The sequence below is a fragment of the Vanessa tameamea genome, chromosome Z (assembly GCF_037043105.1).
Source record: "Vanessa tameamea isolate UH-Manoa-2023 chromosome Z, ilVanTame1 primary haplotype, whole genome shotgun sequence".
NCBI lineage: Eukaryota > Metazoa > Arthropoda > Insecta > Lepidoptera > Nymphalidae > Vanessa > Vanessa tameamea.
This window is the reverse complement of record NC_087341.1, coordinates 6,322,615-6,349,912: the sequence shown is the minus strand read 5'-3', so window position 1 is coordinate 6,349,912 and position 27,298 is coordinate 6,322,615. Positions and strand designations below refer to the sequence as shown.

At 31.9% G+C, this 27,298-nt stretch overlaps 1 protein-coding gene across 1 annotated transcript in view; it reads left to right on the top strand.

Annotated features, from left to right (window-relative positions):
* Positions 1-27,298, top strand: part of Slo2 (slowpoke 2) — an 89,172-nt gene that overhangs the window by 26,371 nt on the left and 35,503 nt on the right. The window lies entirely within an intron of this gene.

Below are 27,298 nucleotides of genomic sequence, written 5' to 3'. Positions count from 1 at the left end.
TATATACATATAATATAAAATAATAAAATTATACAAAAGGTGAAAAAAAGGATTTTTTTTACAGAAGAACAAAAAGTAAATTGAATATTCGAGATCGCTCAGGCAGTCTTAAGCATAGAGGCGTGTAAAAATTCGGCTAAGCGCCACGGAGTATTTACGTGTCAAATTAGTGTTTATAATAATTCATCTCGTGCTCGTCGGGGATAGGAACACACGAGTATTACGTTGGGGATAAGTTCTTTATCCTTTATCTTGGGCGAGAAACTCTCTAATTGTGAAATATTATTTGGTGAATTTTAAAAATTAACAAATACATTTAAATTGCTAAATGTATTGTCTCGGAGGCTTCGGGATCGGGATTTTCGATTTAGCAATTTTATTGTTTCCATAGTATTGAATTTGTTTGATTATTTATTGTGCATAGACGATAAAATTCAGCGCAACACACACAATGTTATCGATACAAAATATTTGATTAATTATAGTAGAAAAAGTTTGCAGAAGAATTATAAAATATGTATACACAATATCAATTTTGATGAGTGTGACAACCCATTTTAACTAAAACAATCGAGAAGTGAGGGATTTCCCGAAATCTATATACGCATGTAATTATTTACACATACATATATTTATAACAGTTTATCGAATGTCTCGTTATAACGAAATAAAACAATATCCACGAAATGAAATGCACGACTACCAAATCGATGAACGTACATTATAAATAAACATTCACGTCGAAAATATAATGTTACCTTTTCCTTTTACGGCGGCCTTTTGGTTCAGCCTATAGTCGGCACATTTGTAAATATACCGCTGCTTATATACATTTTCCGTGAAAAACATCGCGAGGAGGCTTCCATGTGATGGATGAAATTCTGCCAAGTGTATCAAATAACGCGTAGTGGAGAATACGGAATAACTTTATGGGTCTTATTTTGTATCTCTATACAGAAATTGTCTGTAACACTCTTAGATAACTCCGTATTCTAATTGTTGTTCCTGAATTTGACCAAAACTAATCTATGTGCATAGCATCGCTGCGGAACAATTTAACTTCTAGACTTCATAATAATTAACGTAATAACAAGATTGCCACTTTAAAAAAAATCATAAATATTCCAAAAACTGAAATTTTAGTTTTAACCAAAAAAACGGTACCTAATCATAACCACAAAAGACAAACAATCTTTCATTTCATTATCTTGTTAAAAAGAAATAAAATATAATACAACTGATAGATATTAATAAAACTATCGTCTCGTACCAACAGTGTGCGAACATTTGAGGCCAATCGATTGGACGGAACTATTATAGTTTCAAATTCAGTTGCGAGAATTACATACATACCTACTAACAAACGTAACTACTAACTGGCGAAGTTACATAAACGTTTGAAAACCAAAACTATAATTATAGATTAATTCAGGAGTTTTAAACGTTAAAATATTTTATTTCCTTTTTCGTTAAAGTTTTATTGTACTGGACGACAACTTACAATCTTTATTATGCAACGAAAACTCTTGGCGGTATGGTTTTGTGCAAGCCCGTCTGGGTACCAACTATCCAAAAAGCAGTACTCAGTATTGTTCAGTGTAACTAAAGGCACAAGACACAAAACATCTTAGTTACCAAGGTTGGTGGCGTATTGGCGATGTAAAAAATGGCTAATATTTCTTACAGCGCTATCGTCTATGGGATTGTGACCACTTACCATCGTGGCTCATTTGTTAGTCCGCCTACCTATATCAAAAAAAAAAATTTAATCAAATAAGTAGGAGTATACGCATAATACGTATCTTAGCGTATAATCGTACAGACCAATCGTAATAATTGTAAATAGTGATCATAATTTACTATTTATTCAGTAAAACGTTTCGATAATATATAATCTAATATAATATAGAATAGCTTGTATCGCAAATTTTCTTTTATTGATTGTTGTTTGTTTGTCATTTAAAAGAATGAAAACCTTTTATCGGTCACGTCCCCACGACGTTCGAAGGAACAACAATTTGGAATCGGCTAATCAATAACAGAATATAGTCTATATAGTCCAATAGAAGTAGCCCATTAAATTATTCGTTTAAGAGATTTGTAACAGGCAAGCTTAATGGAATCCCTTGAAAAAAATGTGATTAAAAAACATATGTATATATATATATATATTTTAAAAATAAAAATATAATTACACAAAAGAAATAAAAATCGTATTTCATGACGTTCCTAATGGATATAATCAAAGAAAATTCTGAACCATTACTTCTGTAAAGAAATGGCGAAAAATTATTTACTAATTGGATGATCGTTAAATTTTTATAAGAAATAATTTATCTTAAACGTATGAAATAAATAGTCCGGAAGTCATCGTTTTTCAAGGCCTATAATTATTATATTGTTCAAATCTTTTGCCCACAAATGAATTAATATTTCTTTAGGACGCAATAAAAAAATGGCATAAGTGACTGATTTTGAACAAATAAATGTTGGTTTATTACATATCATACACAAATTAATTTATTACAATCTACGAAAACCATGCTATTGTATATCACTCAGTTGAATATTAGTATTCTCTAGGGTAAATGACCCTTCTATAATAATTGGTATGGTTCATAATTCATTGCAATCGATTTTAAGGTATTTTTAGAGATCAGCGAAATATTTACATATCACAAACCGTCTGAAACACATAAAAACTAACCGAACCTGTTTTAATGTAAATTTGTAATAATGTAATTTTTGTTTATATAAATGTATGTTCGAATTATGTTAAGAGTAGGTACGCATAGTTATTATATTATGTATAAGTTGATCAATAATTACGTACAGTTTCTGAAACTGGGATCAAAGTCAAATTCACTAATTTGAGTTTAACATGAATGGTCATTGGTCGATTGGAGGATCACGCAAGATGCGACCAAATCTACATATATTTATTTAGTCATAGGAATAATTTGTAATTGGAACAATATTATTTATAAGACAAATATTGATTTTACTTTATTACGATATAGATACAAGTTATACCGAGGGGACATAATTTAACGCAAAGCATTCGATGTTCAGACAGATAATAATAAAATTTCTCATATATTGCGTTACAAATTATATTAAACCGTAAAATAAATTATTTATAACCTGTTTTGCATAAAATATGACGTCATTAATATTTCCATCCTCAGTATTTTAAACATATGCACTCGGAAATATTTTTAATAATCAGCAACAAGTCTATCGACTTCTCACTTCACATGATATGATGATGACCAAAAACTTTTCAATTCAGATGAGTGTCGAAGTAATTTCAAATATTTTCAGTGTTTTTTTAGATTCGTATTACATAAGTGAGTGAGAGGGTCGAAGCATTACAGAGCGCAACCTTTAATGATAACATTTGTAACGTTATATCATTAAGGGAAAAACTACTAGCATTACAGTGTAAAATGAACTGACTCGACTCCAGGTAGGAATACTCAAAATCGAATCTTAGATTGTTACACTACATTCTATTGCTGCCAGTGATACCAAATACCTTAAATAAATAACATGATAACATTAATGTTATCTTAATAGTAATAATATCTTAAATGTATTCTTGCTTAAGCCCCAACGTGTATGTCTAAATAGTATGTTACGTCGAATACAATTATGTAGTCAATAGCAGACATCGGAAATGCCTGATTACTCGAACACTGAACAATAAGGGCTTCTATTATTACAGTAGATTGACGATGTCTTGGGTAATACGAAGATTTGCCTAGATTATGTCTCGAGGAACATTGCTGTAAATCTTTTTCCAATTTTCAATATAAGTCTACTTTGTGTGGACTTCAAGGTTAAAGTTTCAGTTAAATTTTATATTATACACTGAATATGGTAATGAGATTTATTGTATAAATCTTATTACCATATTCACTGTCACAGTCATAAGTTTTGATTAATATGATAAAGTATTTCATTACAAATAAATGGTATTTAATACAAATACTCGTTGATAAAATTTATATTCCCATTGACTTAATAAAATAAATTTTAGAATAAGTACTGGCAACAATATGAACGATTGAAGGTCAAGTTAAGGTCATTACTTGGTGGTAGGATTTTGTGCAAGCCCAACTGGGTACGTATTACCACCAATCAACAATACTTAGTGTTATTGCGTTCTGGTTTGTAGGGTGAGTGAGCCAATGTAACTAAAGGAACAAGGGAGAGGTTAATATTTCCGACAGCGCCAATGGTGGGGTCACTTACCATCATGTGGCCCATTTGTTCGGCCGCCTACCTATATCATAAAAAAATAATTAAAAAACGAAGAGTATGAGAAAAGCAATTTAAGTACTTATTTTATTCATATTTTGAAAGAAACATAATTATTGACCGTTTTGGCTTGAGCATCGTTTTCGCCAGTAATAAACAAAATATTTAACACATTTATCAAAAAAATAAATTAATGCAAGTGTATGAGGATTATTGTGAAATAGCTCATTTCTTCCATTGCTGATAAATATAAGAACAGTAGAAGAACTTGCAGTGCATTCATGTTAAATCAACATGATATACAGATCGAAAATCGCGTTCATTTTCATATGAATTTGATTTTACTGACTCTTTGATTTTACTGTTTTAAATAAGTTTCAATTAAACTTTGAACATTACCAAAACAAACCAAGGATTCTAACATGAATGTTTACAGCTGCAAGTCAAATAAGAGTTTGAAGCTATACGTTGTATTTAATAAGGGATGGTTTAGATGTAACGTAAATGTCAAACAAATTTTATGGTAAACATCGAAACTCACTTCTAAAAAATAACTTTCTGCTTTAGGGTTACGTGAAACATTTTTATAATTTATAATCGAAATTAATGATTGTATAATACATTTATTAGTTAGCTTAAAATAACATAATATGAATATTTTTTTATTAAATTCAAATGTAAATTTTTGTATGAAAAGCGTTCTCATATACGTAGCCACGAGTTTTTCGGAGTGGCTTTCGTGAATACATTATGTACCGTAAGTCGACACTTGTCTAAGCTGCTGTGACCTGTATAAAACTAAACGTATACATCTTTGGCATTAGTTTGTAAGTATTACAAATTGAGGTAATTGTCTACTGACGTGTCATTAGCAAAATCACTTTAATCAGCTACCGAACAAAGGATCAAAATCAGTGGGCCGATTCAAAGGCTAATGTTATCGGGTTTGCCTTTAGTTAGCTTGAAACAGTGATTCGGCGGCGGGAACAGGATATTGTATAGGGGACGGCATTATGGTCCGTTCTTAATACAATTACAAAACAAAGTCTTCAATTCCTATCTTAAACTTGATAATATCATCTTTTGACCTCCATAATTCTATAATTTTCAAATATATAAACGAGGAATTTGCCTTTATAATGATATCAATAACGTATTTGTTAGGTTTTGGTGTATTTGAATCCAGTACAGTAACAAATCATTAATAATATTCAACAAAACTTTAATCCAGATATATACTTTTAGTAAATATGTGATAAAGGAAGGTGTCTTGTTATATAACTTAGAAATGACAAAGAATTTGTGAAAAGATGTAGGCGGGCGTGTGGCCGCAATACGTAACGAGGCAGGCAAATAATGCGTAGTCGCCCCCCTTTATACCTACCTTCCCACATCACAATTACATGGTACAACACAAATCATAATAAAATATAAACTTGAATATAATTTGTATGAACGTTTTATTTTGTCAGTTTTTAAATATTATTCATATTAATCCACACGTTATTTAATCTAAAATATAAAAAAAAAATACTTTTTAATCGCTGATACTTTGTATCTAATCTCAAAGGAAAATTACCTTCTAGTATAAAAGGTACTAAATGGCAATTCGGTTTACAAATACTCAATGATGACGATGTACTCCCCTCGCCGTTTTCGGTAACGGTGGCCAAACCCAAGGGAAACGAGCCTATTGCGCCGGACATATTATAGAAGAGTGTACAAATAAATGTAGTATTTTTTACTTAATGATTTATACACATAATACGATGGGCCAGCATATGCGACAAGTTCGAAAAGTGTCAAGTGTACAACTTTCCGGAGGACAAGAGTGTAAAAACTAATAACTTCCAGATTCCAGGCTGCTACTCGGAGACGAAGTAACTTTCTATTGTATCAACCCGGAATTTGAAACCAAGATTTTGTGACCTGTGTTCTTATATTCCGGCTACTGGACCAACGAGGGAAAGAAAAAGGGTTATGCTTATACAAATATATACGTGGAAAAATCATAAATGTCGTTTAATTTTAATTATAAACGTACGATTCGGTGAAGTTTTAACTTATTATTGTCATATTACAAGAGCCGAAATGGGCCAGTGACTAGAACGCGTACATCTTAACCGATGATTCCAAGTTCAAACCCAGGCAAGCAACGATTTCAACGAATTTTCAATAATACTATTTTAGAAAAAGGTAATGGAGGTAAGGAAACAAATATAGCCTCCAGTTTCAATTTAAGGCTATGTTTTATTCCAATTCATGTCTCACGTAAACGTCAATGTTTTATTTGTAGAAAACTATTTATTCAAAGAATGTTATGTACTTCTATGATGACAAAATTGTAAATGCAAATGTCGAAAGATAAATATCTTGATATAGATTACGTATTTAAATTTTCTTAGACTGTTAATATATTGTAAGGTACATTAAGCTAGTCATTTTTTTTTACAAAAGTTTGCTAATATAAAATATGTCCGATTATTTTATTAAAATTTATCATGTCATATTTTTACATCGTCTTGTGTCGCACACTGAGGCACGGGAAGTAACGTACAAAGCGGTTGAGCTGCGGCATAGAAACCTCTATAAATTAACCAAGACAGCGTACGAAAACAAATGAATTTATTCAACAGAACCGGTAATTCTAACTCACTTCGCGCGATCTGCGATTGTATCACAAACTATTGTATATGTTTGTAATGTCTCTTATTTATATCTTCTAGTAAATATTTTATTGAACAATTAATTCTTAATAATATTATAAGAACGTCGTTATTCTTATGATATATAAAGTTATGTTGTTTTCTTGACGTATAATTTATACTCCATAAGAAGTTTCACATTGTCTATACAAAGTTTGGAATTACGAGTAGCTCTTGTCGCCGTTAAGTTGAGATTACGTACCCACAAAACATTGTGGTGAAACACAACAAGAATTTAGGGTGACGTTCACGATTCAAGTCATCTAATCTCTTCGTGTTCTGCTTATTCTAATTTCATTGCCTTATTTTATTTTTATATATAAAACATAGATACAAAGGATAATTGGCCACGTAATGGTTACCGCAATATAAACCATTACTTACATCGCGAATGCGCCGCAAAGCCTTGAGAACTAACAAGTTACGATCTTCTGTCTGTAATCATACTGGCGCATTCACACTTCGCCCAAACCGGAACACAACATCACTAAGTAGTTTTTACTAAGTAGTGTATATGTGAGTGGGTAACTTCCCCATCACTAACTTATAACTGTAAGTCGCAATTAAATCGGGTGTTCCCTTTAGTAAATCAAGTCACAATTATATTGTAACATATTATGTTAAATGAATATAGTGTAAACTATTATAATATATCTCTACTAAATAAAAAACAAAGTCGCTTCCTGCCAGTCTGTACTCTTAGAGCTTTGAAACTTCGCAATGGATTTTAATGCGGTTTTCAGAAATAAACAGACTGATTTAAAATAAATGCATATTATAGGAGAGAAAAGGAGAAAATCATCAAATTTACTACCCGGAAAAAAAAACAAGAATTATGTTTTTGTTCTTATATAAGATTTAAATTGTATATAACATATATTTGTATCCGAGTGAAGCCGGGGCGGGTAGCTAGTTATATATAATAGCTATACATTATGTTGCAGAATGTGCTGCAAAAATTTAGCCAACAAATCATTCATATGACGTACTGCTAGCATTCATCTGAAAAGGAACTCAACCGAGCTACCTAATGTTGCACGCAAAATAAAACTATTTTCCAAAAAATGCATTAAGTTAAGGAAATAAATTTAGTTTCCAGTTTGCACATTATGTTTCACGTATAATTTAACTCGTTGACTGTCTGACATTTTCTCATTTAAAATATCTTATATTTGTATTCTCTAAATAGTCTGTGTTTATAGGAAATAGATTGGTCGAGCGAGAAAGCTCTTTGTGTGTCATAGGTGAAACTTCATTCAAAATTTACATTGTTAATTATTTAAATTGGTTTGTTGATCGACATAATATGACAATAGCGAGTTATTTTACATATAATCTAATATGTAAATGTTATATGTAGGCGGTATATGGGCTACCTGATGGTACGTGGTCACCACCGACGGTATAAATTGTCGCTGTTATAAATATAAACCATTCCTGACATCGGCAATGCGCCACCAACCTTGGGAACTAAGATGTTATGTTTCTTGTCTCTGTTATTTCACTCACCCTTAAAACTAGAACACATCAATACAGTATTATAGTTTGGTGGTAGAATATCTGATTATTGGGTGGTGCCTACCTGACGGGCTTGCACAAAGCCCCAATACGAAGTTAGGCTATTTTCAGTCGTAATTTTAAAATTAAACTACCGCTGGTTGGACTGTTGATTTTACCGATAAGAATCGATAAGAAACTCAAAAGTTACTCCAACATTTGAAATACAAAGCTATGTCGGTTAAATACAATTCAATTTATATAATAATATAATTGGTATTCCTGCTTTGAAGTAGGTAAGTATCTCCCCACTATTTCATCAACTATATAATCTGGTATTAAAAATATATCTTATTTACAAATGATCTTTAACAATCAATTTTAATTTATGAATCAGTACAGTATAAATATGAATAAATGTTAATATCTCACTAATGAAAAACGTCTGACGTGAAAACCGACTTGAAAACACATTGCGACAGGAACATATTTTATTTAAAAAGTATTTTGCTCTTTTCTAGCCCGTATGCACCTGCATATTTATTATTCGAATATTTGATACAAAACCAGCGTTTGAAAGTTTGAAACAACAACTTGTATGAGTAAATAGAACGGGCAGGCGGGTAGGAGAATCCAATGTTTTTTTAAACCAAGTTTATGAGTTATTTTTCAATCAGTATATTTTTTTGCTAGTGCTAAGTGCCGCAGTCGTGTTTGCTTTTCAATTCGCACTTGGTTAATATTATGATAGTGGTGACGGTGGTGGTAGACGGTGGTCAATCTCAAGGGAGACTAGCCAACTATGCAGAGCATTATATAGAGAACAAGTATACCCGCAAACACTCCCTATTCCCTGTATCTCATAATCCCATGCGCTGGCTAACCCCACACGACCGGAAAGAGTTTAGACGTGACACCAACGCCTTCTATCTAGATGCTAGACCAATGAGTGAATTATGTATATAATAAACTACGTAGAATAACAAATTAAATGTTGCTAGCGCGAGGTTATAAGTCGTTCAGTAGCTATATTTTAATTTTGATTGGTCCCTATATATATTCTTTATATTAACAGAATAGATATAGACATATGGCACATTATTTTAAATTAATAATGATTAATTCTTAGCTGCTATACACCATAAGAGTACAGGATAAAAATGCATTTGCAAGTAATGTATCGTGATGGGCTTGTCAAGGTAATGCTGTGCATCAAACATATTCGCTGAAGCGAGAGTGACGTCTTCTAGCATTAGGAAATGTATGCCGTCAAGTTGGCAAAGACTCCGGAATTTCGATAACGCCATTTTTAGAGTAATTACTAATGCTCTTATTGGTCGTTATTTTTTAAAATAAAAGGTAAATGGTTTTCCTTTATATTGATACTATAAATATATATTGATCTTTTCCTTTATATTGATCTTATTACCTTGATACAGGTTTACTATAACGTATGACCAACAATTATGATTGATTTGACAGTTCATCAACTCCGCAACAGATGCAGCGTACTATATTTAGGTCACATTAAGGTAACGCTAATTTGAGCTCAGTGGCATTTGTAATATTTAGGACTGACATACATTACTCAAAAATGCTTTAAATATTTAAAATTTAATATCAAATCAAGCATCTTTTGGAAAACTTTATATCCTTCGTGCGATTACTTTATTTCTCGTATGAAAACATTTTATCGCTAGAAATAATGAATTTTTCATAACAGGTTGTTGTCATGTTTGAAATATGATAACACTTCCCAGTTAAGAAAATCCGGTTAGGTCTGCAGTTTCACGGCGTTGAATTCTATATTTATCGCGTTTTATATTTGAATAATTATCGTTGAATATTTTCTCTGGATAAATCATTATTAATTCCTAGACGATTACTTATAGTAATTAAATATACATATTTTATTAATCACATTGTTCAATAGACCAGATTTGTGAGAAATAAATTTGTAAATTAATCGTAATTATTTAACAAATGTTGTTATTGCTTATTTTGTTTGGTGTCAAAGATATTCAGAACAATAACAAATGTCATATTTTTTTTTATATTTTAATACAATATGTGATTATTTTAATCAACTTAAACCTAAGAATTATCTTAAAGTCATTATAATTTTCCGCAACTTAGCTCGTGAAGAAATAATTTGTACAACGTAATTACATTTTGCTTTATAAACCTGATGTAGTTAATTGGTAAAAAGTAACGAATAGGGCGGCGGGGCTGTCGACAGGGCGAGAGAAAACATTCTTGTTAAAATATGTCAACAAAGAAACTATCTAACTCAAGTGTGCTCAACTTGTAATAACCTTAATGTTGATTCCGAAAAGATGGTTTGTTTTGTGAGGCGATTTTCTCTAAAAGGTCTATTCGATCTTTTTTTCAAACTAAATAAAAAAACATACTTATGTATTATTTAAATTTATATGTTTTTTTATGTTATTATATTATTTAAATTTATTTGTTTGCGTAAAAATATAACTTGGTGGTAGGGCATTGTGCAAGCCAGTCTAGTAGGTACCACCCACTCTTCAGATATTCTTCTACATTCGACTTGCCACACAGCAATACCAAATGTTGTTGTGTACCGGTTTCAAGGGCGAGTGCCAGTGTAACTACAGACATAACAACTTAGCTCCCAAAGCTGATGACAAATTGGCGATGTAAACAATGGTTAATTTTTCTTACACAGCCAATGTTTATAAATGCTAGTTTAACATTTACCATCTGGTCAATTTGTCCAAACGCCTAGCAGTATTACGAAAAAAGATTAAGCCCTTGATGTACAACTATTACGTTATGATAGCTTAAAGACGGACAGTACAGTGTATATAAAGTGTACGGTCCGTCCTCGATTTGATATTAAAGTTTAAATATTTACTAGCGATCACTTCACACGGCTACAATTACAATAAGACTCAAGATTTTCAAGATATATTGAATAAAGAAAGAAAAAGTCTAGTTTTGTTTGAGATCTTTTGCAGATGAACAAAACAAAACAAAGTTTTATCGCAATCGGATGAACTGTGTATCTAGATGACAAACTTTCATTGTATTTATTACGTATCTACCAATCGCGGATTCGCACGAGTATAATAAGGGTTTACATAACAAACATATCCTTTTACGTACTCGACAAAATTTCATCACAATGAAATGGTTTAGGACGCCCGCTAAGTTGCGACCACTAGTGCAAGTTCGTGATCGCAATTTCTTTATTACAAAGTGCTAAATGTAATATAAAGGCAAAATGTAACACTAACTGGTGCTTTTTAAAATTTGTATTCGCGATCTCGAACGCGGTTACGATGAACGTATTCGATCCACATCGATAAATACGTAATATTATATTAAAATATATATTTTTTTAATTTAAATTATAATAAACATTACTTTTTCATAACCCTATTAATAAACGTGAACATGAAAAATCGTTCTTTTTTGGCATTCAATTAAAAGAGAAAAATTAAATTTATACTTTGTACTAATGTTTTAAGGGTTAGTCGTTAGATGTTATGCAAAAAGTAGCCTATCTCCATCCTTGGACAAGCTTGCTTTGCACCATATTTCATCAAATTTAGTTCCGTTTAGCTATGAATGAGCAACGAGAGACGGACCGATAGACAGACAGAGTTACTTTCACAATTATAATATTAGTATAGACTATTAGTATAGATATTTACTACTTGATGAAAGCAGGCTTTATAATAATGTAATATCGTATTTATTATACGAAAAGATCCACATTTTGCTCACAAAAACATAACATTACACGAAAACACCCCACTAACCGCCCGTGGTTCGTGATCCTCGAATTATTGACGCTGTATTGGAAAACACTACTTATTGCAAAACAACACCTCTGGGTACTCGGTAAAACTGACAACTTACATTTTATACTGGCATTATTTCATTTAATTATTTCCTTCGGGTAAATTAAAACTATTATTTATTATAACTATTTTTTACTTTACAAAATATTATATCATTGATGGCGTCGTCGTCGTGGCGTGGATTATCTCTTTAATATTCATTAATAATCCTCATTTAGTTTGTTTGGGTTCCTTGGTTTCATGCACAAAATGATGCTTATTCAATCTTCTCTGAATAGTATAAAAAATGAGGCTTAACGCCTTAGATCTTTAGAACTACGCAGATTTTAATGCGGTTTCCATCAATAAAAAGATTCAAGTGAAAGGTTTAATACATTCATATTATAGTAGAGAAAAGCCGAAAAAAAGAAACAATTATTCTTTTCATTTCCTTTATTGGGCCCGTATGAAGTCGGGACGGGTAGCTAGAAATTAATTAAATTAGCATTTAATGATTGAAAACTTAATGCAGTCAAATTATAATGTCGATAATACGCAAAATTAAATCTAAAGCTCCTGATATTATCGTACACGATAATTAAAGCAGAAATACACTAGTAATAATGGGATTATTTAAATTCAATTTGAGGTATATGCATGCTTTGTAATTTTAGCAAAAGTCAAGGTATATCTCTAGTACAACGTAGGCAAATTTATGACGTCGCGTGTCCAAGTGAACAAGTAATACATTATATAGGGAAATAAAGATATATTCATTAAGAATGTATTAAAGACAGACCTCGAACAAAGTTCGTTTAAAATACAAAAGTCAAGTTATTATTTCTATGAGGTATAAAATATTATTAACATATTTTCAAGATTTCCAGTCTTTTAATTCAATACCATCAACGTACCATAGATGTTGGTTAGTGCATATTTTTTTTGAACTTTTTACTACAGTTCCTTATTTTGTCTTACATTACATTACACCTTAGTATAGAACGTTATTACTTTTTTTAACAAATAAATAACATCAGTCCCATGCATATTGAACAATTTTCAAGAGTGCCTACCTAACATAAGATTTACATTCTATCAATGAGCAATTCACATTCAATTTTATTTCGTTAGCATAATAATGAAATATATAACTAAACATTTATCAAAAAGTTTGGGTACTTTATTTTAAAAAGTGTCAATCACATAAATATTTATGCATTCACCTGAGTTAACCATATCGTTCGCAAGTAACAAATTGTCTCATAAAATCTCAATATTTATTCGTTTGGATGGAAACACGGATATTCAATACATAATCTTAAAATGGTTGAGTATCTGTCTCGAATGTTGTAACCTTTGTTGCATGTAATCGACAAAGCTGGCTTGGATATGCTTTACTTTTTTCTCCCTACTTTACCTTTACAATATATGATGTAAATCATCATCTTAATCATTTCCTCTAATTGCCAAAATTAAAGAAGCATAGATATGAACCTTCACGGTAGTGACGCGGTAATGGCTGTTGCAGATGGGTTTTTAAAGGGGATTTAAAAATATAATATTCGAGCAAATTAATTAATTTAAGGATTTTTGTACGTTTGTTTTTTATATTTATTAACCGATTCTCGGATTCACGCTTGCATCTTTCGATAAGTATCATATTTGTATCACAGCCCTTAATTTTCGTAATAAAACATAATTGGTCCATAGTATCCTAAAGTCCCTACTTTGCCAATTGTATTCAATAATACAACGTAATTCAATCTGGTTAGAGTATGCTTCTGATATAAGTCGTGTTTCTAATATGGTAGATTTTTTATTATAACTTATGCCATGCTTATTACACTGAATTCTGTTCCGTAAATACGTTACCAGTTTTTCTGTAAAGTGAAACCCCGCAGTAGCCCGACTTAGGATGCTTGCGGGCCTGACACGTGATATCTTTCCTGACATATTAGATTGCCTTCTTATTCGAAATACAAAAATCTTTACGCAATATGGAAGTAATACACTTTCTTATTCATCGACAGAATTCCTCCACGACTTCGGAAGAAATCACCTCACACCTGAGAAGAAACGGCGAAATAAAAACACAGCGGCATTTTTTTCTGAATTATTTTTTACAACAATATATTATTTATTTTTCAAATGGCATGGAGGATATCGTTTCAATCCTAAGACGTGTTCTCAAACATTCTTTGGTGATTTTTTTGAACGTTACAATAGTAAAACTTTTCTGGGTTCATGTTTTAAAAGCGAATACATTGTCCCACGTAAGAATTACTAATTCTGTGTAACAGGAGTAACAAGTTTGTGTTTGTTCCTAATTGGATTAGAGTGATGGTGGAGTAAGTGTACTTGTATTTGTGCACACTTGTTAGTTGTAACATCTCTAGCACATTTGTCAAATCCTTGAAATTATCTACATTATTCAAAATTCGGCCAGACAACCTCATATAAGACTTCAATGCACACTCTCGATTCAATGATCTGGGCCAAATTCATTACAATTGAGTTCACAGTATATAAGATATTAAGTTTCAATCATAATGCTATGTCATTGGCTTCAATGCCCTGTTTAGTTGAATTATATATCATTTAGAGTAGCTTTAGCAATGAAGGTATCATATATTTAATTGTCTTTAATAGAGGGAAAGTTCCATATGGTTTTCAAATCTATTATTCTCTTTACGCGACCTGATTTAAATGAAATATTTATGCAAAGGGTAAAATCAAAATTACTGTATTGTGCTTGTACATCTCTATGACTAAAATTTTATAAATAATTAGTAAATATTTGTTAATGAGACTTCGTTTTTATGGAGGCGTTGTGCGTTTGCGTTGCCTTAGCTATTTTAACTGTCAATATTTTAATCGTTTTTATTGCTTAACTTTCTATAAATAAAGTGATATTAAGAAACTTCACAAAAAGCGACACCTTGCGGGTGACGTTTAAAATGAGTAGAAGCGTCCAACGCACGACTAATTACTAACCTAGCGCTTGTATAGAAACCTTTGTTACGAGCGTTGACATCTAGTGACCACACATTTAAAATGACTTACCAAGTGGAGAAATGAGGACGTAGTTGGTTCAGAGATTAATCGGCTTACGGTTAGATCATTGAATAACAAAGTTTGAAATACTAAGATTGTAAAATCGAATTCGAATATTTAGAAGTCACTCCAATAAAAAAACAGCGTGTATTTATTTATAAGCGCGTTAAAAAATCTACTTCTTCGTACCGCGATAAGTGACAGTTATATATCAAGTAATTTCATTTGATTTTTGATGTTTTTCCGTTGTTATGCTCAAATCTATCTTCTATAACATTTTCAACAGACGTTTTATAATACTAAATTCACTAAAATATATGAACAGAAATATTAAACTCGATCTTGGACTTGGTACAAAATCTCCACAGAAGAATTACATTATATGTATAACGCAGAATTATAATCAGGCAGGTAATTTTGCGCTATTAGCGAACATAATAAGATGTTAGGTTTCCTTCATTTCATCTTGTATATTGTCAACGAAAATACGCCTTTATGTTGTCAACCACCTTAGAAAATTAAATTCAGTAGAGATTTGATATGAAATTAATAAAGTAGATCAAAGGTATTTTAAAGCATAATAGATCGATTCATAATATGTTGTAACGGCAAAATAAGGATTTGTGAATTAAAAATCAAATGATATTTGTTTTAATATGATTTATTTATCATCGTCATCTTTCGCTTATTTTTGACAGACGGCGCATGAAGGCTTTATAACATAAATTAAACTAAAAATTACTTTTTATTAATGTTGAATTAGCTCTACACACGCTTCATGAATATAACATACCCTATATAGTATATACTGATGTAGTTTAAAGTACCAATGCTACCAACCTTGTCAATTTTAAGCTCAATCTCGCAACCCTAACTAATTTATAAGTAATAACAATTGACTGACGAAAACTAATTTTAAACATATACATATTTTCACTTCACTGAGTTTTTAGATAACATGTACAATTCAATAAAAGATTTAATGTATAAAATTACTAAAAATGGGTAAATGAGACCACCATATATTTCAATCATATGCAATCCTTTTAAGTGTATTTTTTTCTTAAATATTAATGAGACTACTCTCATGGCCAAGACTATTTAGTAAAAAATTAAGATCCAAAACAGTTCCCAGCCGGCAAAGGTATTAAGTAACATACGCACAACAAGTTACCCATCCCTAGATACCACACAAATTCTTTGATAAATTTTACTCTTAAAACTTTAATGAATTTTACCTAGAAGTAAAGCCTATCAAATAAAAATTCGGCTTTTATAAGACACCCAGCAGGTGTGAAACATGAAAATTAATGGTTATTGAAATTGAAATAATTTATAATTTTGAGTCTTTAGACTTAATTCTACATCATATTTATTTATAACCGATAAACATAAATGGGTAACATAAATAAAAGCATTAAGGCTTTGTTAATAAAAAAAAAAACTTTTTTCTTACTATTATTATTATAATAATATAGGCACACAAGGGAGTAAAGTAGAGAGGGCACGACGGCATAAAAGCGTCATGCCGTCACGGCATGCGAGTCGGTCTTACCTTATAGGCGTGTCAATATGTCCCATATTTTCAATGTTTCACTTAAAAAAATATATCAAAACCAGTTCACAATCGACGTAGAAAATAAGCTTAATTAATAACGTCTATCTTTTATGTAGCCGCGACCAATAATTTGACAATGGAAAATGTTGGCACATTCTTACAATTTTCAAACACTAGCAAATTGGCAAAAGTATAAAGGCGTTTCTTGTCATTGTTATGATACTTATTCTATCCCACTGCTTACATTAATTGAAAAACTACGTACATCCTGTGTCAATTGTACTATTAGCCACTGTGTGTTAGAAATAGCCATAAATAATAAAAAAAAAATATATTATTATATAGGTAGGCGGACGAGCAAATGGGCCACCTGATGGTAAGTGGTCACCACCGCCCATAGACAATGGCGTTGTAAGAAATATTAAGCATTCCTTACATCACCAATGCACCGCCAACCTTGGGAACCAAGATGTTACGTCCCTTGTGCCCTTAGTTACACTAGCTCACTCACCCTTCAAATCGGAACACAACAATACTGAGTACTGCTGTTTAGCGGTTGAATATCTGATGAGTGGGTGATACCTACAGAGACGGGTTTGCACAAAGCCCTACCACCAAATATTTATTGGTATTAAATGTTGAGTTTTGAAAATAGCTTTTATGTAACAGTCTATTATGTTTTAAGTTGTCGAGTAATATAATAATAACCATTTACTACAAACATAAAACAACAAGCAAATAATGAATATGTCCAACAAATGAATAATAGCTGAACACAAAACGCGTATATGTACCAACATTAAAATGTAAATTGACCTATAGAAAAACCGTACCGTAGTGGTTGTAAATAAAGTGGAATAGACTAGAACTCGATTGAAATAAAGCTAATATGCATATTTTCGGTAAAAACAATTGTTGGCCAGTATGGAAAACAGAATCCATTTATTTGTTCAACCATTTATTTGTTATATGATTATTAGTAACATGATATCATAGGAAATATGTTAATTTTGAGTCGTTAAATTATTTTATCGTATCCTAGACAATTAGAACAATTTAACTTGTAATCATAAAGCGCGACGTTGGCAAACGACAGGAACCAATCTGTGCATGCTGCCCGTCATCCTTCTCTATCCGAAAGACTAGGCGCTCAAAGCGCTCTTAGAAACTCCAGCGAACGTCCAAGATGAGATCCAGGTATTTCATACCTGGCTGAGTGAATCACCAAATGTATACCGTATTTACACGAATGTTTAATTAAAGAGAAAAAACAGTCAGTGTGGGACTCAACATGGAGGTTAGCGACTTCAGAAGCATGGTGTTCCGCTTGATATCAGTTGAAATAAACCTTTGACCTTATTGACTACCGCTGACAGTAAATGGTTTATTGACTTCATCTGAGTTTGACGATGTAATCTTACTTCTAAGGATGTTCTGAGTTGCACCCTTGATACTGAAAGCATCCGTCCACCTAATCTTCCATCTTGCTATCCTAACTGTCAAACTGTATAAAGGGCTTAGCTAATTACTACTGTCAAAATAAAGCAATTTGCTTGACTTAAAGAAGACACGTCTTACGTGAATTTATTAATCATATTTTTGGTAAGTATTAGCCGAATACTCGAAGGAATATTAAATCGCAAGTATTGTTAAGGAACCCATCTAATTTTCTTATTTTTTTTTACCCTTTTTCCATTTTACATCTGAAACCCATTTCCTGTAATTGGAAATGGGATTCACCCTTTTGGGTGATAAGTTTTAAAAAACGCTCAATCAGTTGTCATTTACTCATTAACGGAAGCCTAAACACCCATTTTTATCATCATAAGTAATGAAACTCCTTATAAACTTTCATACCCCCTAGGATTTAGAATGTACAATTATAATACCTAAAGGCTTTGTTTGTTAGCATTTCCTAATTTTATTTTTTCTTTTTTTTTAATTCGGTATGTGTTTGAAAGGGATGCATAACGTTTTATAAGCAAAAGTGAGAGTAATATCTTCGTATACGTAGGCAAATTTGTCATGGTCTCAGTATGTAGGTACATGTATGTATTCATAATTATAACATCGCAGTTCAAACGAAGGGCGCTTAATTTTATGTTTTTTTTTTATATATGTTCCGTCATAAAGAAAGACCTTGTTCAAAAGTGTACTTTACGCAATTTGTTTACTCTCTCTTGACGTCATTTCCCAAATTAGGGAAGAAATCGTTACTGCTTAATACAATAAATAAGCGCACGTGGATGTGATGTGCTATGTGGAAATGATTGTAATCCATTACAAATATGTTCGATTACAAAAAGTACAGATTTCAATATTGAGAGGAAGTATCGCAGGAAGTTATCGCAGAGTGGGTTTAATATTGTGTATGTACGTATATAGCCATAGGCCAAGACGAAACACTTCTGGACCATTTTCTAAATATATGTTTTCCTAAAATTGTCATTTACGTTTATGATCGAATTTTAAGCGATTAATTTGGAGAACATTTCTCTTAGCAAGCTAAAAATAATGAAAAGTTTTCGAGTTGTTCGGAAAAAGTCCGATTTTCACGGTATGCAGCAAATTTAAAAACATCTTTTATTTTTTAGTGCACCTCTACATAAATACTGCAATGCCTCGACTTAAAAAAAATATTGCTTGAGATCTGCCAATATGAATACATTTCAGATGGATAGATACGTGCAGGGAAAAGCTAAGGTCCAGGAGAATTGTTAAATGATTTGTAGCCACAAAGCCTCTGTAAAACGTATTAACCATTTCATACATGGTCTTTTATTTGTAGTCTTTGTTGCCAGAATAACTGATCTAAAGCTACCCAGACCACAAGGCTCTATCATCATTACGACGATATATATTATATAAATTGAAAGTTAAAAAAAGTTCACAATTAATTCGTCACATCGCACATCAAATCGGTAAAGTTACAGAAAGTCACACTGTCGCTTTTAAGATTGATAGATGACCTTCTAATAAAATTCAACAAAAACTTTGTTATTTGTTGTTTCAATATCAATTACAAGATTTGACTTAAAATTACATATAACGAAACGGACGTAGGAAACTATCTAAAAATAGATCATACTATCCCTAGTTCTCGAGATAGAACTAGGGATAATTGGATCTAGCTTAGATTAAGAGACGCTTACTCGAGCAGACATATTTAAATCATTCTCAACACTATTAGAACTTATGAAGTGTGTGAAATTTATAATTCCGTGTCAAAAAAATATTGGACTTATACAAACAATACATTCATAATGAAATAAAATAATATTATAACTTATGCGAAAATGTATGTAATCGGATTATGGTTATTTAATAATGTTCTAATTTCTAGACGGGTTCTTACAAAACTTGGTATGAAAATCATTTTTATCGCAATATGGTATTTGGTAATTAACAGGGATTTAACTATTACAACATTATATAACGTAATTAATAACATTCATTATCAACCACTTGTCCCTGTAAACTACTTAACATTTTGACGTGATTATCAAATTAGTTTTAGCAAGAGGTAGTCACGACAAAACTAAGTGTCGCAAGTTCGATTCGTGCTCGGGATTTATTTTGTATTTTATTAGAACATACGGTGTTTTTATTTAATCAGTGTATAATCTCATAACGAAATTTTCTAATTGAGGTGTTAATGGGAAGCGTTCAATTATTTAACAAACTTATCTTATATAAAGTAGAAGTAAACTTATCTCATCAGAATATCGTAAACTAATTTGACTAATCTAAAATCAAAAGTACAGCTCGACATTTCCCAGAAGGAATAGTTCAATCTGAAGGTACACTTAAAGGGCATGAGCTCTGCAGCGGATTAATTATTGAATGCGACCAGGGTATAATATTGATGAAGAGATTTATTCGTAAGAATTTAATGGAAGATAATTTACACTGGTTCTTACGTTTACCGATTATTATTTTATCTATAAATAATGAAAATTTTAAACTTTCATTTGTCACAGAATTATGTACAATTCACGAGCAGTGGTAAATTATGTTTAATTAAAAATAAATAACATGCTAATTACAAGTCTATAATTAGATCCAGTAAGCAATGAATCGAAAATGAACTAGCAAACTCATTAACTTTATTTGAAATGAAAATTTAGAACGTAATTGAATTTATAAGTTTTCAATTAATAATAAATACTGTACATACAGCCTTGCGATCAGTCGCACTAATAAAGGTACTAAAAAAGGTAGGCTTTTGTTGTTTTATTCGATTTTTAGAATATATACTAATGAAATTATTTGATTGATACGATTTTATTTAATTTATAATAAAATCTGTTTTACGTTGCATATTTTTTAAGTTCCACTCTTTTTTATTTGAAAGAGATAAGCCTTACAAATGATCATCTTGATGGTAATTGGTCACCGATGATCATAGATATTAACCATCCCTTATATATCGTAAATGCATCCCCAACCTTGGGAACCAAGATGGTATTATACACCAGTGTAAAATACAGGCATGTTTCGGAGAGAAAATTGCCTGCCCAGACGAATTCCAAAACTATAACAGATACGCGTAAACATATTATATCATTTGTAATTGTGGGACCACTTTTTTTTAATGATCCTATATATATATTAAATTAATCCTATTTTTTTTCTTATTATTCGTATATAAGTTTTTGTAAGCAACGAGCACATTGATATCAAGATATCAAATCAAATATTCTTCTACATAATTTTATACATCAAAAATAATATTCTCTCCCGACTTCGTTGAATTTTTGTACAGTCGTTGCTGGCAATTGCATAAAAGTTTTTGACATCATACCAACAAAGTTGCGCGGGTGTCCTGTCGGATAAATTCCTTCATCTTCCAGACATTCTAACATCGTTGAACGTACAAAATTACGACGATTTTAAAGGATTTTGGGAAATATTACTTTTTACGTAGGCATGATAAAGGTTCAGCATCTACTGACAACGACAGAGAATTTTGTTTTGTCAGTACTTTATGACAAGCATGTAATTTATGACGGAAAAAGTAAGAAAAATATGTCATTGATTATTTAATTGAAGTCATTGCTCTTCCATTATAATTCTAGTAGAAATGCACCTAATCGAGCCGTTTAAAGTGGCTAAGTGGCCAGTCCTAGACAACGAATAAACATGGCTGACACGGCTGTGTACAGTTTTACTTGACAAAATCAATCACGGAGACCCGAGATAGCCCAAAGGTTATAACGCGTACGTCTTAACCGATGATTGCGAGTTCAAACCCAAACAAGCACCGCTGAATTTTCATGAGCTTAATTTGTGTTTACAATTTATCTCATGCTCGGTGGAGGAAGCCTGCATGTATCTAATTTCAATGAAATTCTGCCACTTGTGTATGCACCAAACCACAATGGAGCAGCGAGGTGTAATATGCTCATCACCTCAAAGGGGGAGGAGGCCATAGCCCAGCAGTGGGAACCTTACAGGTTGTTACTATGAGTAATAACATATCTCTGTATCCATAGAAACAAACATTACTTTAACTTATTTGTCAGAAAGTATAAATAAATAAATTTTAAACGTATTCCGTTAATTTTAACTGTCGTGTATCCTTGGTAATCGGTACCAGATGTTTTAGCGATATAGGAATAAATCCACGAGAATAAAGACATGCGAGGAGTAGGATGTAATTTAGAATCGAAGAGCTATCTTAGCAAGTATCAAATACGCAAAGAGTCGACTCTATAATGCCTAGAATACTTGACTTCAGGTAAAGTATCTTATGCAATGACTGATGACTTTTTCCATAGCCATTTAATTGCCACTTAAACTTCAATGGATGCAATGGAACACATTATTATGCGGACCTTACTTAGACAAATTTATATAATATGAAATATGAAAATGGTTACTTTAATTAAACCATATAATAATAGAATAACATACATGGACTGTTTGTATAGATTTTTGGTATTTCTGTGTATTTTCCGGTATTCGACTAAAAGCGCTCGGACCAATGATTGATATAATGACCGTATCTTAAGCATATCAGTATAACATACATAGACTGTGCTCGTTCCGGATATATTTAACATAAATGTTTTATCTAAATGTAAAAATGTTCCCTGTCAGCCTTCCTACGCCTGATCTATTTCTAGTCGTGTGGGATTGCCGTCTTAAAAGTATATAAGCGAGAAGAAATATAAGGGTGGCAGTGTATCTTACTTGAGCACTATCACACATTGCCATCATGGTTTGTACAGTATTCATTTTGAGTTTTATTTGTGTATAAATAAAGCCTTAATGTTATCTGTGAAAAAAAACGAATGTTAATTAAATTATTAATCACTGAAGATCAAAATACAATGATTAATGGTACTAACTTATATCGTTATTAGTAGAGGGGCTCGGTACCTCATTATCTACATGATTCCAGAGAACAGACTGTAATCAATTATGCAGTTGACCGTTAATTTCCCGTCCGTTATAGTTAGTCCAGCAGACATTTTTAAACATACAATACTAATAAGTTCCATTTCTGTATAAAATTCAATGTTTTATTTCAGTTAAATTTCATAACCATTTTTATTTTCAAAGACTTTTGGAGTCTGACTATAATGTCGATACTATCATTTTTAATTTCACAAATATGAATATTTTTAATCGTTTAAAATTATATTTGTAAAAATTTAGCGTGCACAATAATTTTAACAATAATAAGGCTAAAAGTACTTCTATTCCAAGCCGGTTTATTTTTCGATAACCACATTGTCACATAAATAACTTATTTTATGCAGGGATTACATACACGTGAAGAACGGAACGAAGTCTCCTAGGACGAACTGTAAGCTCTTTAAGGCCTGGTACTTCGGCTTCGTTATATAAACAAGATATTTTATAAGGTAGCTCCTAACCGAATACGTATGTACATTTAGTGTATTTTAAAAGAATGTCATTTGTAAGAACATCATTTGAATATCTCACTACCTTTATGATAAAAATAGCATAAAACTATTATCAATTAAGCGACAACTTCTGAGCTAGAAAATCAAGAACTAGAATTGCTATTCTGCTCGAACTTACTTTGCAGCATCAAACGTGGAAATTCACTCTGTGTTCAGTTATTGTTGGTCGAGCGTGTCATCGACGTTTTTGTAAATGATATAACAACCCATAAAGCTATGTGGTATCGAAGGCGATACACATAGCTTTGGGGCTGTTTTTTCACTCGGAGAGCGTTATAGTTTTTTGAGCCTTACGTTGTCGAGTTGATGTAACTTTTTTAGTAGGTATAGCGGTATTTCGCTCAGTTTTAGTCAGCTTCTCAAATGTTTAAAGAACACTTTACTGCAATTTTTATTTTGTATTGATTAATCGCGTTGTTTGAAACAGTTTCAGTTTTCCAAATGAACAAGACTACAAAGTTGTAGATCTGTACGCCATTATAACAGTCAGAGAAACGGTATTACAGTGTTAATTTAATGTTAATAAAAAACAGGAGTTTTTTATTAACATTAAACAGTATTAACGTTGACTGTTAATTGAATTACTTTGAACTAAATTACATAATCAGATGATAAAGGCGGTATGCATTGTAATAAGACCAAATCTCATATACCAACATCTAGACGTGAATTTAGGTTACTTAATACTTATATAAATATTAATGATTATTATGAAGAGCGGTACTGGTAGTCTCCCTTTAAATAACACGTCTTTGTCAACATAAAGAGTTTCATCTTTTTAAATAAATTGCGATATATTGTTGGCATCAAGAAGTTTGGGCTAACTACGACCTCCGTGATTTTTTCAAGTATTAAAACTGTGCACAGCCATGTTTATTCGTTGTCTTGGACTGGCCAGACAGCCACTGTAAACGGCTCGATTAGGTTAATTTCTACTAGAATTATAGTAGAAGAGCAATGACATCAATTAAATAATCAACGACATATTTTTCTTAATTTTTCCGTCAGTCAAATTACAAGCTTGTCATAAAGTACTGACAAGCTCAGAATTCACTGTCGTTGTCAGTTGATGGTGAACCTCTATCATGCCTACGTAACAAGTAAAATTTCCTAAAATCCTTTAAAATCGTCGTAATTTTGTACGTTCAACGGTGTTCGAATGTATAGAAGACGAAGGAACTTATCCGACAGGACTCGCGCGCAAGTTTGTTGGTATTATGTCAAAAACTTTTATGCAAATGTAACATCGACTGTACAAAGTTTCAACGAAGTCGGGTGAGAGATGCGCGAATATTATTTTTGATGTATAAAATTATGCAGGAGAATATTTCATTTGATATAATGATATCTATGTGCTCGTTCATTACAAGAACTTATATATAAATAATAAGAAAAATACTTAGGATTCATTTGAGTTGTTGGGTCCCGAATTTAACGTTTTTAATTTTATATTTAATACTTTTATACTCCACCCAATCTACGTTAGATGCGGGCCAATTGGATGAAAGCTAGAACTCACGATACATTTTTGAATATATTAGAATGGAACGTACATAATAAAATTTCTAATTATAGTAAATTGAAATTTATGTTAAAAGTAAAATATTTTTACATCTATTACCTACCTATTAGCTACGTTTTAAGTTGATACGTTGTATGAAAAGGTTTACCTAAAAATCTGCTCTAAAACACGCTGAATATATTATTGTACAATTTTCGTGATTTTTTAGTTATAGATTTTTTTTTTAAATTCAATTAGATATCTATTACGTTCAATAAATAAATAAAGTTTTTCTAAGAAAATATAATTTACCGAAATCTATCAATTTCTAAAAATATCAGTAATTCTGAAGTAATATACTTGTGCAACAGCGACGTCGCGTCGTTTTAAATAGAAGCGATTTGGCGTAGCGTTGTAGCCAGGCGGAAAAGGAGGCGGGCGAGGCAGGAGTGGCGTCACAGGTTCAGTCGAACACGGACTAGGGCCGCGGCGCTCGCTTCACCGCATCCGTGCTCTCCTCTGAACATCGCGTCGTTTGTTGATGTACAACAACCTAACCGCTTGTTAAAAATCTCTAATCAACCGTGTAATATTTAATCATAATTATTTTTTCAATAATTCTAATGTATATTTATTTTAACTTTCCATACATTGTTTTGCTAGAACGCTTATTAATTATTCTTGTACGTCTCGGAACGAACAGTTGTATCTCCAATCATATTAATTACTGCTCAGAGTTTATTACAACCTCGTTATAGTTTATATAAAATTATTAAAAAATATATTCTACAATATTGGTTGATTAGGATTAATGAAAGAAGTGTCAAATTTTTAGGCATTATCAAAACACAATAATCGTAGTGTTGTGAAAGCAATGTTTGTGTTTAACTACAGTCGCTTCATCGACTCCCATTCTTTCTAGACATTTAATTTACTTGTCGCCTTTCAATTTTCAATTATTGAAATTCGTTGACGGCAACTTTTTAAAAAATTTACATGATTTTTTGATGCTCCATAATCTTGATATTCAGGTTGTAATGAAATTTGACACCAATTTCTTTGTTTTTATTGCTACTACAGTTTGCTTTTATAGTAAGAACAGTTTCTGCTGCTAAAAGTCTGCTTAAATATCAGTGTGACATTATCATGGTACATTAGACATGGCGGCAGTCAGTAGATACAGCTCCTACAATTGTCTAACGGGATGGGACAGCTACGACAAGATACCAAGGTAATTTCAAAACCACACTAAAACATTCAATGCTTTTAAAACACACCCTCTTTCGTTAAATTACGAATAAAATGAATGTAAGTACTTTGATATGCATATTTTTGTAGGAGGACTTGCAAATAGAACACCTGATATAAGCCACCTGAGTATGCTGTAACCACCATTGATAGACATTGGAGCTGTAACAAATGTTAACCATACCTTAAACCTCAACGCCAATAAGGCGCCAACCTTGGGAAGTAGTTATGATTCATGTTATGTCCCTCGAGCCTGTATTTACACTGGCTTACTCATCCGGCTTCCAAAACGCAGCACAATGAAATATATGCTCAGATATAATACTCAATATATGTTTTTTTATGTAATAGGTAGGTGGACGGACAAATGGGCCACCTGACGGTAAGTGGTAACCACCGCCCATAGACATTGACGCTGTAAGAAATAAAAACACTTCCCTACATTACACCAATGCGGAGCTAACCTGGGGAGCTAAGATGTTATGTCCGTTGTGCCTGTAGTTACACTGGGTCACTCACCCTTCAAACCGGAACACAAAATTACTAAGTATTGCTGTTTGGCGGTAGAATATCTGATGAGTGGGCGGTACCTACCCAGACGGGCTTGCACAAAGCCCTGCTACCAAGCAAATATCTAAGCTATACAAGAAATATTACGCTATTTTGTACATTTGACATTATGATAGTTTAATATATTTTGGTTTGACGCTATTTTACAA